Source organism: Nicotiana tabacum, chromosome 12 (assembly GCF_000715075.1).
Source record: "Nicotiana tabacum cultivar K326 chromosome 12, ASM71507v2, whole genome shotgun sequence".
Lineage (NCBI taxonomy): Eukaryota > Viridiplantae > Streptophyta > Magnoliopsida > Solanales > Solanaceae > Nicotiana > Nicotiana tabacum.
The window spans coordinates 96494466-96503843 of record NC_134091.1 but is presented as its reverse complement, the minus strand read 5'-3'; the positions used below and the strand labels follow the sequence as shown (position 1 = coordinate 96503843).

The 9378-nt window shown below is 35.4% G+C and overlaps 1 long non-coding RNA gene across 1 annotated transcript; it reads right to left on the bottom strand.

Annotated features, from left to right (window-relative positions):
* Window positions 1-1959: 1959 nt before the first annotated feature.
* On the bottom strand, window positions 1960-8523 carry LOC107799498 (uncharacterized). The gene is made up of 3 exons (XR_001651140.2): window positions 8188-8523; window positions 7873-7956; window positions 1960-2198 (listed from the first exon to the last, which is right to left on the bottom strand). It is a non-coding gene; the product is annotated as an uncharacterized LOC107799498 (long non-coding RNA).
* Between the last annotated feature and the right edge of the window lie 855 nt (window positions 8524-9378).

Sequence of the window (9378 nt, the reverse complement as noted above, 5' to 3'; positions counted from 1 at the left end):
ACAATTTTATATTTTTCAATTTCATATGTGAATTATGGAAGACAATAGTGTAGGTTGGAACTTCAAAACACAATAAAAACAAAAAGGAAAATCGCCAATTTGGCCTATGCCATCCGAACTTCCGTTTGTTCCGTTCCTTTGATGTTTTTATGTATACCTAACCCACATATGATCCAAATAGATTAATTTAAGATTTAATTAGCTTAATTATCATGTGTTTATGCTTATATTATTCTTAAAGTATATTTAGACTTTCATGTCACAAGTTGCCACTATGAGTCAACATTACATTCACAATTTCGTGTTGTCGATCGTTTGACACTATTGTGTATAACTAGATCTCTATTAGTTTGATGTTATCATATTGGCCAGGTATCCATTCCCATTGTATATTGTGGTGCTTGCTATTAATTTTGGGGGATCATCAAGTTTTAGGGGAAACTCTGCCAAATTGTTTTGAAATTCGAAGAGTTGGACAAATCTTGAGTTCCTTATTTAAAAATTGATTATATAGGGATCCTAATGAGTTAATTAACTTTAGAATTTCATGTACATATTCAGTTTCTCCCTAAAATGCGGATAGGCTCTTCCCCCCAACTTATGGACGACAAGCGTCAGATTACGTTTGTGATTTCGTTTATGGTTTCCTTCATGATCTCTTGAGTCCATATGATATTGCCGCATGTGTTATACCTCATACATGCTTACATTGATTATGCTGGGGGATATAGCCCAAAATACCAGTGAGGCCTATTGATTATATGATGGGGGAAATTGCCCATAACACCAGCGAGGCCTATTGATTATATGCTGGGGGAGATAGCCCATAACACCAGCTGGGCCTGTTGATTATATATTTATCTGCTGGGGGGATATAGCCCATAACACCAGTCAAACATATTATGTACACGTATATAACTACAGTTTACACTGCATGACTATACACGAGGCTAGTTCAATTTTACAGTTACCTGATTTGGGAGGTATAGCCCATAACACCAGACATGTACCAGTTCAGATAGTTGTTCAGTTTCAGCACAATTTCACCTTAAACTTCGGTTCAGTTCTAGATCAGTTGCTAGTTCAGACTCTTGTTTAGCTTTCAACTTATATTCAGATTACCATCTTACAGTCATACTTTAGTATGTTTTACATATGCTTTCCACCCTACATACCTTTTACATATCGTACTCACTCCCTTTCAGGGCGCTGCATTTCATGTCACGCGGGTACAGTTAGATCAGTGTTTGAGCCACATCAGTAGGACATCCACCAGCTATTGGAGTCACTCCGCTTAATCCTGCAGTTACTTATTTTTTGGTATGTGTACAGTCAGCTAGTTTGGGTATGACGGGGCCGTGTTCCGTCCAGTACTTTTTCAATTCACCACTCCTAGAGGACTGCAGATATGCATCTATGTAGTTAGTATGTTTTTATATGTCAGCTTGTGTAAGCCTTGTCACCTTTCCAGATTGTACAGTTCTTATCAGATATGCCTATACTTGTTCAGTTTATCCGATTATATTTATAATTAGTAAATTATCATCAAGTTTAGTGATGATCGGTACTTAGTGTCGATTATCCATCGCAGCCATAGGCTGGGTCGTGACATTAGGCTTCCGTCTAGGAAATGGAAACTCAGTGAAGCTGGTGACTTCCTCAATGGTCGGCATCAGCTTGTAGTCAACAAACTTGAAAACCGCCTTGGCCGGGCCCTAGAACTCTATCAATAACCTGGTGAGTACCCTATCAACTCGAATGTTCATTAGTGCAGTCAATGCTCCTATATGTATCTTGATTTTATCTCCGTGCTCTCATCGGATATTCCTCCTCCATTGTTTTAGCTTGTGTTACGACCCCTATTTCCCTCCTTAGGATGTCGTGATGGCACCTAGTCTTTAAGACTAGGTAAGCCTAACATTTAATAAGAATTTAACAGAAATGATGAAATAGAGATACTAAAGTAAAATAGTTAAACTCATATAAACCTCCAAAATAGGATCTCAACAACATATTTCCAAAAACCAGTGGAACTAAGTTATAAGATCTATAGGATAATCTAGAATGTCTATTACAACAGTATCCAAATAAGAGAACAAAAAAATGGAAATATAATGGAAGGTGACTCCGAAGCCTGCGGACGCTGAGCAGTATACCTTGAAGTCTCCTGAAGACAGCACGTGAAGACGTACCTAGATCTGCACAAAAAGATGTGTAGAAGTGTAGTATGAATACACCACAACGGTACCCAATAAGTATCAATCCTAACCTCGGTAGAGTAGTGACGAGGCCAGGTCAAGACACCTACTAGGACATAATAAATAGAAAAAAATATAATAACGAGAAGTAATGGAAAGCGAGGAAATAAATGACAATAAGGCAGTATAATAACGTTAACTAATTACAGAATCGTAGGCAGAAAGACAACAATAAGGAAGCAACCAAGGAGAATCTCAAATAATCAAATAGAACAAAATTGGTAAGACAAGGAAGAAATAAAGCAACAAGAACTGTTCAACCAATAACTCGTTTCAATATGGAATGCACAATAAGAATCACACCCGAGGTACCATCTCGTATTCACTTTTCACAATTTAAATTACAATATTTCCTTATATCACCGCGGGAGCCTTATATTTAATTTTCAAAATCATGTTTTCCGAAATAGATACCCGCATTTTAGCCCACCTTAACACACAACGTGGCTTCAAGTAGTTCCCCTACTAGCAACGCGCGTATCAAGCCCACCTTATCTCACCTCATGCATATCAACCCCTAGCCTTATACCACCGCATGCGTATCAATATCACAACATAATCACAACTCGCACCACAAGTGCCCATATGCCACAACTTGCCAAAAAAATTAACAATACAAATGTTTCCACAACAAACGGCCTATGGCTCAACCACAATATGCACAAGAATCTCAACAATCACAAAATGAAAGTGAGTTGCTAAACAAAAAGCATATCTCAACAATTAACAACTTTACCTCAATGTGATAACGACTTTCTCAACTTCAACACCAATAACTCAACAATAAGATATTTCACTAAATAACAACTTCAATTACAAACAATTCAACAAATTAAAGATGTAACAAACAATAAGGAATGAAATAACTTCAACTAAGGCATATAAGAGCAAATTAGCAAGTAAGAGGTGAAACATGTTTTAACAACGTCAAGTAAGGCATGTAAGAGTCTAAATAGCCTAAATCAGTCAAACACCAAATATAGCCCGTGTACCCACTCGTCATCTTACATACACGGCTTTCACATAACAAAATTAGCACAAACAAACCAATTCCTAAGGGGAGTCCCCCCCCTCCCCCCCACAAAGTTAGGCAAGATACTTATCTCAACTAGGCCAACTGAACCCTGGGAAATAGATTTTCCCCTGAATTTCACCTCACGCGGCTCATATCTAACCAAAATTGATTTAATATCATTAAACAATGCAAGATAAAACAATTATGATATCAGAGCAATTGCGACATCAGAGCACCAGCACACCAGATTTTCTGTGATAAGTTCAAAACACTCTGAAACACGTCTGAAACTCATCCGAGCCCTCGGGGCTCCAAACCAAACATCCACATAAGTCTTAAAATATCATACAAACTCGCTAGCATGATCAAAACATAAAAATAACATCTATAACTACGAATCGGATACCAAAACGCATAAATTTCAAAGTAAAGTTCAACAACCTCTAGAATTACAACTAAGCGTCCGAATCCTATCAAATCAACTCCAAATGACACCAAATTTTGCAGACAAGTTAAAAATAGCATAGTGGACCTATTCAAGTCCCAAAATCCAATTCCAAGCCCGATAGCCAAAAGTCAACCTACGGTCAAACTTTTAAATCCCAAATTACTAATTTTTGACAAAACAACACAAATCAACCTACGGACTTCCAAATTCGATTCCGGGCATACGTCCAAGTTCTAATTTACAATACAAAGCTATCGAAGCCATCAAAATACCAATCCGATATCTTTTTCACAAAAGTCAAATATTCTCATAAATAACTTAGGCTTCTAAGCCAAGGATCAAATGGTCTAAATTATCCTGAAGTCTTCCTGGAATGAAATCAATCAATCCCGCAAGTCATAAAGAATACGTTACACATGTGTGATGCATCAAAAGGGGAAACAGGTCCCAAATATACAAAATAACTGGTCGGATCATTACAGCTTGTGAGGTGCTCCCATGACCATGCTAATTTCCAGGTCATTGCGGTTGATTTCCATCTAAAAGGGTGAATGGTTTAGTAAGTATTTTGCTCCAAATCCTTGGTGTCTTATCTGGATTGATTTGTTGTTCCATGGAAGACATGTCGTTAGGTGTATGACCCATTGACATTATGATGGCTTTCCTAATTATGAGTCAATACCAAGGACCGAACCACCTAAGGTTTATGCAGTATGACTTGTGATTCCTAAGAATAGAGTGTTTCTTAAATTTAGAGTTGGACTGAATAACTGCGAGACGATATGTCAGTTGTCCTGACAAGGTCATTCTTTGAAACTAGAAAGTTTTGAAAAGAAGGTTCAGAGGGGTAAAAAGACAACCCTCGCGTTACATTGTGTGTGATTGTGTACAACCAAGACTCGATAGGAAAAATGTGATGACAATGTATAAGGTAGTAATACGTTATTGAGGAGACATAGTGATAATATTAAGAATAAACAGATAAACACATATTAGCAGGTTATAAAGTCATGTAAAGTGTAAGCAAGTAAGATAAAATGAGTAAACACATATTTGCAGGTTAAATACACAATTAAAGTAGAATATAAACAAACATCCCCAAATTCAAGTCTAGCCTAAGTCTGCTAAGGTCAGAACCAAAGTATACATCCCCAGCGGAGTCGCCATGTTGTTGCATCCTAATTTGCTTAAGTCAAAATAAAATACAACTAGTAGGTCTTCTGAATTTGATAAAAATAGTCGCCACCTAATATTTAAGGTATACTAGGGTACCTATAAGTTTGTAAAAATATTATCCTAGTGGTCTGCTAACCAGTGAAATTGGTGTAAGGGTTTTAGTTATTCTAAGGAGAAGGTATTAGACATCTCTTAAAATCTACCTGAGGTATATCCTGAAACTTAGGCTAGGTTCGGGGAAAAAGTATCTATATCGTAGTTGATTTTGGTTGAAGTTGTTCAATGAGGCTCTGTGAAAGTTTTGAATATTGTTTGAAAACTCATCTTTGAGAAAAGGTTGTGTATCTCCTTTAGAGGGGTAATACTTATTTGTGAGTCTTTATAAATTGTAGAATGAGAGATTGCTTCAAAATACGCTATTTATTGAAAGCATATATACCTTGTTTGTTTTAGAAAAAAACTGCTCTAGTAGAAGGCCTTGCGTTTTCAAAAGCATTGGTATTATTCTTTGCAAACCCACTGTATATGATTACCTTTTATTTTTGAAACAGTTCGTGTCTTCTACGTGATCCATTTGAAGATTTTTCAAAGAGGATTTATTTTCATCCTTTGGATCTGCGAAAGCCTAAGATCACTGAAAACTCATTAGTGGCAAAATATAAATAGAGAAAAGTTGTTTGTTTATTAAATGATTAGTCTTAAAATATTGAGGTTCAAAACTTCAAAGTAGTTGAAACAGGTGAACCTTATGATCAAAGATACCTTTTATCTATAAGTCTTGTTTTACCTAATTTTTCTAAATAATCAAGATGCCAAAAGAATATCCAATAATAAGGTTCGTTCTTCAAAGATATATACATAGAAACAACAAATAATAACAGCAATAATTTTAAGTAAAAGAAAAGAAGGCTGGACTCTTGATATCGGGTTGGCAAGTAGCCAGGCCCAGCAGAATTCAAATCAGCAGCGGACTCAATAGGTAGCAAGGAAGGGACCCAATTTCTTGAACTCGGGCCTGAGTTTCCAAATGAACTCAGTAGGCCCAATCGATCATGCATAAAAGAAAGTGAAAATAAATAGTATACGTCAACATAAAGATGAAGTAATATAAAATTATAATAAATAATAAATATCTAAAGAGCACGATAAAGTTAATTTTCATTTGTTTTAAACCTTTGAAGATTGTTAAGATCAATGATTAAGGGCTTAGGGTGAACCATGTTTATTTATGAAGTCCCCCTATGGACCCCTGACACTTCAGAGTTCATACAGGTCTCATGGACCTCGAGCAGTGCTTGTGTCAGAGAGGGCTGCCTCAAACACAAAGCCAGGCTCACACCCAAATACTTTGGAACATTGACCATTAATCTTCCTCAAAAGTTTGAGCACAAGCTAATGTTAACTCAACAGCTCAACCAACCTAGAACATGAAAGGGGCAAGTACAAAAGGTTCATCATAAAACCTTTCAAAGGTTCATCCACACAGAAACACCAATTTGAAAACAAACAACCATTTTAAGAATTACGGCCATCATTAGAGTGCCAAACCATATGCAGCTAAGGACTTAACAATATTGACCTTGAAACATTCTCAATAGAACACAAAATATAAGAACATGTCACTACAAGTGGATCATTAAAGTTTTGATGGTGATAAAAGGCCCTGATGTTGATTCTAAGTATCACAACATGTACAGAACACTTATGAGTATCACTACTAGGATACAACCAAGCAGAAGTATGAAAGCAAAGAAAACTGATTATATGCTGCCAGTAGATAGGTTCCATTTCTTACAACTACAAGTTCAGGATGTCTTATTGAGTAGTCTAAAGCATCGGTAAGTGACAAAGATGGGCATGTGCACTTGTTCTATTAATTCCACTAAAGGTTCAATACTTCAGAACTTCCTTAAGTGGGTTTAGGCCACTAGAACAAGTCTCAAACATCATAACAGTTTCAGCATAGCTTTCCAAGCAAGTAGGCATATAGCTAAGACTTCCATATATTGAATAATTATGCTAGTAGCATTACTCAGAGTTTCCAAAGGGCATACCAATCAACTAGATTAACAGGGACACTAACATGAGTAAGAAGCCTAATTTAAGTCTTTATTTAATCCTAATAGGCATGATATCTAATCATGTCAAAGTACAATCCATCAGACCTTCAGATGACCATAACCAAACCATATTCATATTTATAAGTGAGGATTATCCAAACAATGCTATCGGATAGTCATGAGATAGCAAGTAAAGACACCCATTTTATGGCTGATCTAGGTAAGACAAGCAGAATACAATAAATAGGCAGGTTCAGCGATAAGTCTGCCAACAAGTTTATCACATGATTCCATTTATTTTATTATCACGATAGACTCACATGAATCATTCTATCTTAAATATTTAGTACAACATAGCATCATGAACAAGACTGCCAACTAACCCATTCTGGCAAACAGATCAACATGAGAATATGAGCAGTGCTGAACATCATTCATTGAGCTAAAACAATACAATACAATTTCATAGGCATAAAGATCAAGATAGCTTATGGCATCAAGTATAAAATCTTAACAGGACATCAGGAGAAGTTCAAGAACATAGTTCAGTCAACATGATAATATATATATGGCTATTATTCAACTAACAAGGATGGAACACACATATAATTATTAACATAGAATTTAGTTCATGAAAGCTCAACATGATTGCTTATAAGGACTACAATAGTGTAAAATCATTTCTACTAGCTAAGTCATGAGAAATAGAGTTCAACAACAACATAGAGATAACATAACTATCAGGAAATATTATTAACTCAAAATTGAGCATAACACAAAAAGCAGAACATAGCAAGAATAGTCACAATGTTACTGATGTATACCATGAACAAAAGGTGATTAACAGGAAAAACATCAAATAAAGAGTTACATAATTAGTTGAAAGATAAAAAAGGGAGGTCGTGATGCACTGACCTTCTTCGGAGCAGTAAACCAAGTAAGGATAATTTGTAGCCTTTTAAGAACTCAATCTCACAATCAACTCACTGTGGTCAAACTCTAGCAAAAGTGAAAGAAAAGAAAAAAAAATTAGAGAAGAGATTCAAAGTATATAAACAGATAGATTTACTTTGGTTTTTAAGGTATTTCATCTTGTTAGGTAAGAGCATTAGAGCATTAGGGTTCATCTGAATTCGAAAGGATAGTGAAAGATGACGATTGAGTTACGGATAAGAGCAAAAAAAAAAAGGAAAGATGGGAAGAGAGGGGGAAAATCTGAAAGAAGTTTACCTTGGTATGAAATGGTGAAGAAAATTGGCTGTTAGAGCCAAATAGACCATCAGTCAAAACCGATGTCCAGAGGTCACTGTGTTTGATCTCTGGATCAAGAATCATCATAATATAGTCAAGATTCTCATGAATCTATAGTTGCATGTAGTTATTTGAACGAGTAGAAGGTGAAATGATTATATTAGTTCTTTTTTCTTTGGTCTAGGATTTTAGGGTTTGGGATTCAAATTGATTGACAAAAAAGGAAATCTCAGTGGCATTCGTGGTTGGAAGAGAGACAACATAAATATTTCAGTACGATGGGGTTTGATGGAGATGAGAGAAAAGAGAGAGGAAGGGGAAGAAAGGGTGGCCGGTCAAGGATATAATGATTAGGGTTTGACGTCTTTGGCTAGTTAAAATGCATGATCAAATGGGAGCCGTTGGATCATTGCGGTCAATGGATTCGTAGTTTTAGAGATAAAATAGGGGGAAAATATTTAATGCAGACAAAATGGGAGCCGTTGGATCACTTGGATCCAACCGTTGAGATAAAATACTGGGAATTTCAAAAATAAAGGAGAAATTGAAATTAACTATGGACCGTTGATGATTTGGATCAACATTCCAGATGCGTTGTGTTTCTTCTGTGACTGTTTGGGATGTGTGATGTGGCATTTTGAGATTGGTTGAGGGCGAGTGACATGGATAGCCAAATAGAATGAAGAATGGTACTGCCGAACCAGGTTGTAGGTATTCGGCAAATGTTATGGGCCAGATTCTTTGGATAGCAGGCTAAAAACATATTTAAAACGTGGCCAATTGAGTTAAACTAATCATTTGCAATTGTAGCCCATTTTACGTTTTGACCCCTTTTAAAATTAAATTAATTAGACTTAATTAATCCTAATAAATATAATAAAATATAATAAAATATAATTAACAAATGTATTATTAGTTACTGCAAGTAGTTAGTTTTAAATAATAAAAATTATAGCACTCATCTATTAAATTATGAAAATTAATTGTTTGGTTAACTAAAGTAATGGAGGTAATATAATTATAAATTTTAAGACTAAATTATTAAAAGAATCATAATACTTATTTATAAAATCATGAAGATTAGTTTAATTAATTAATGTACTAGAAGTAGTATAATATATAAATATTTAAGACTAAATTACTATTGATTATTGAATTGATTTTACTAAC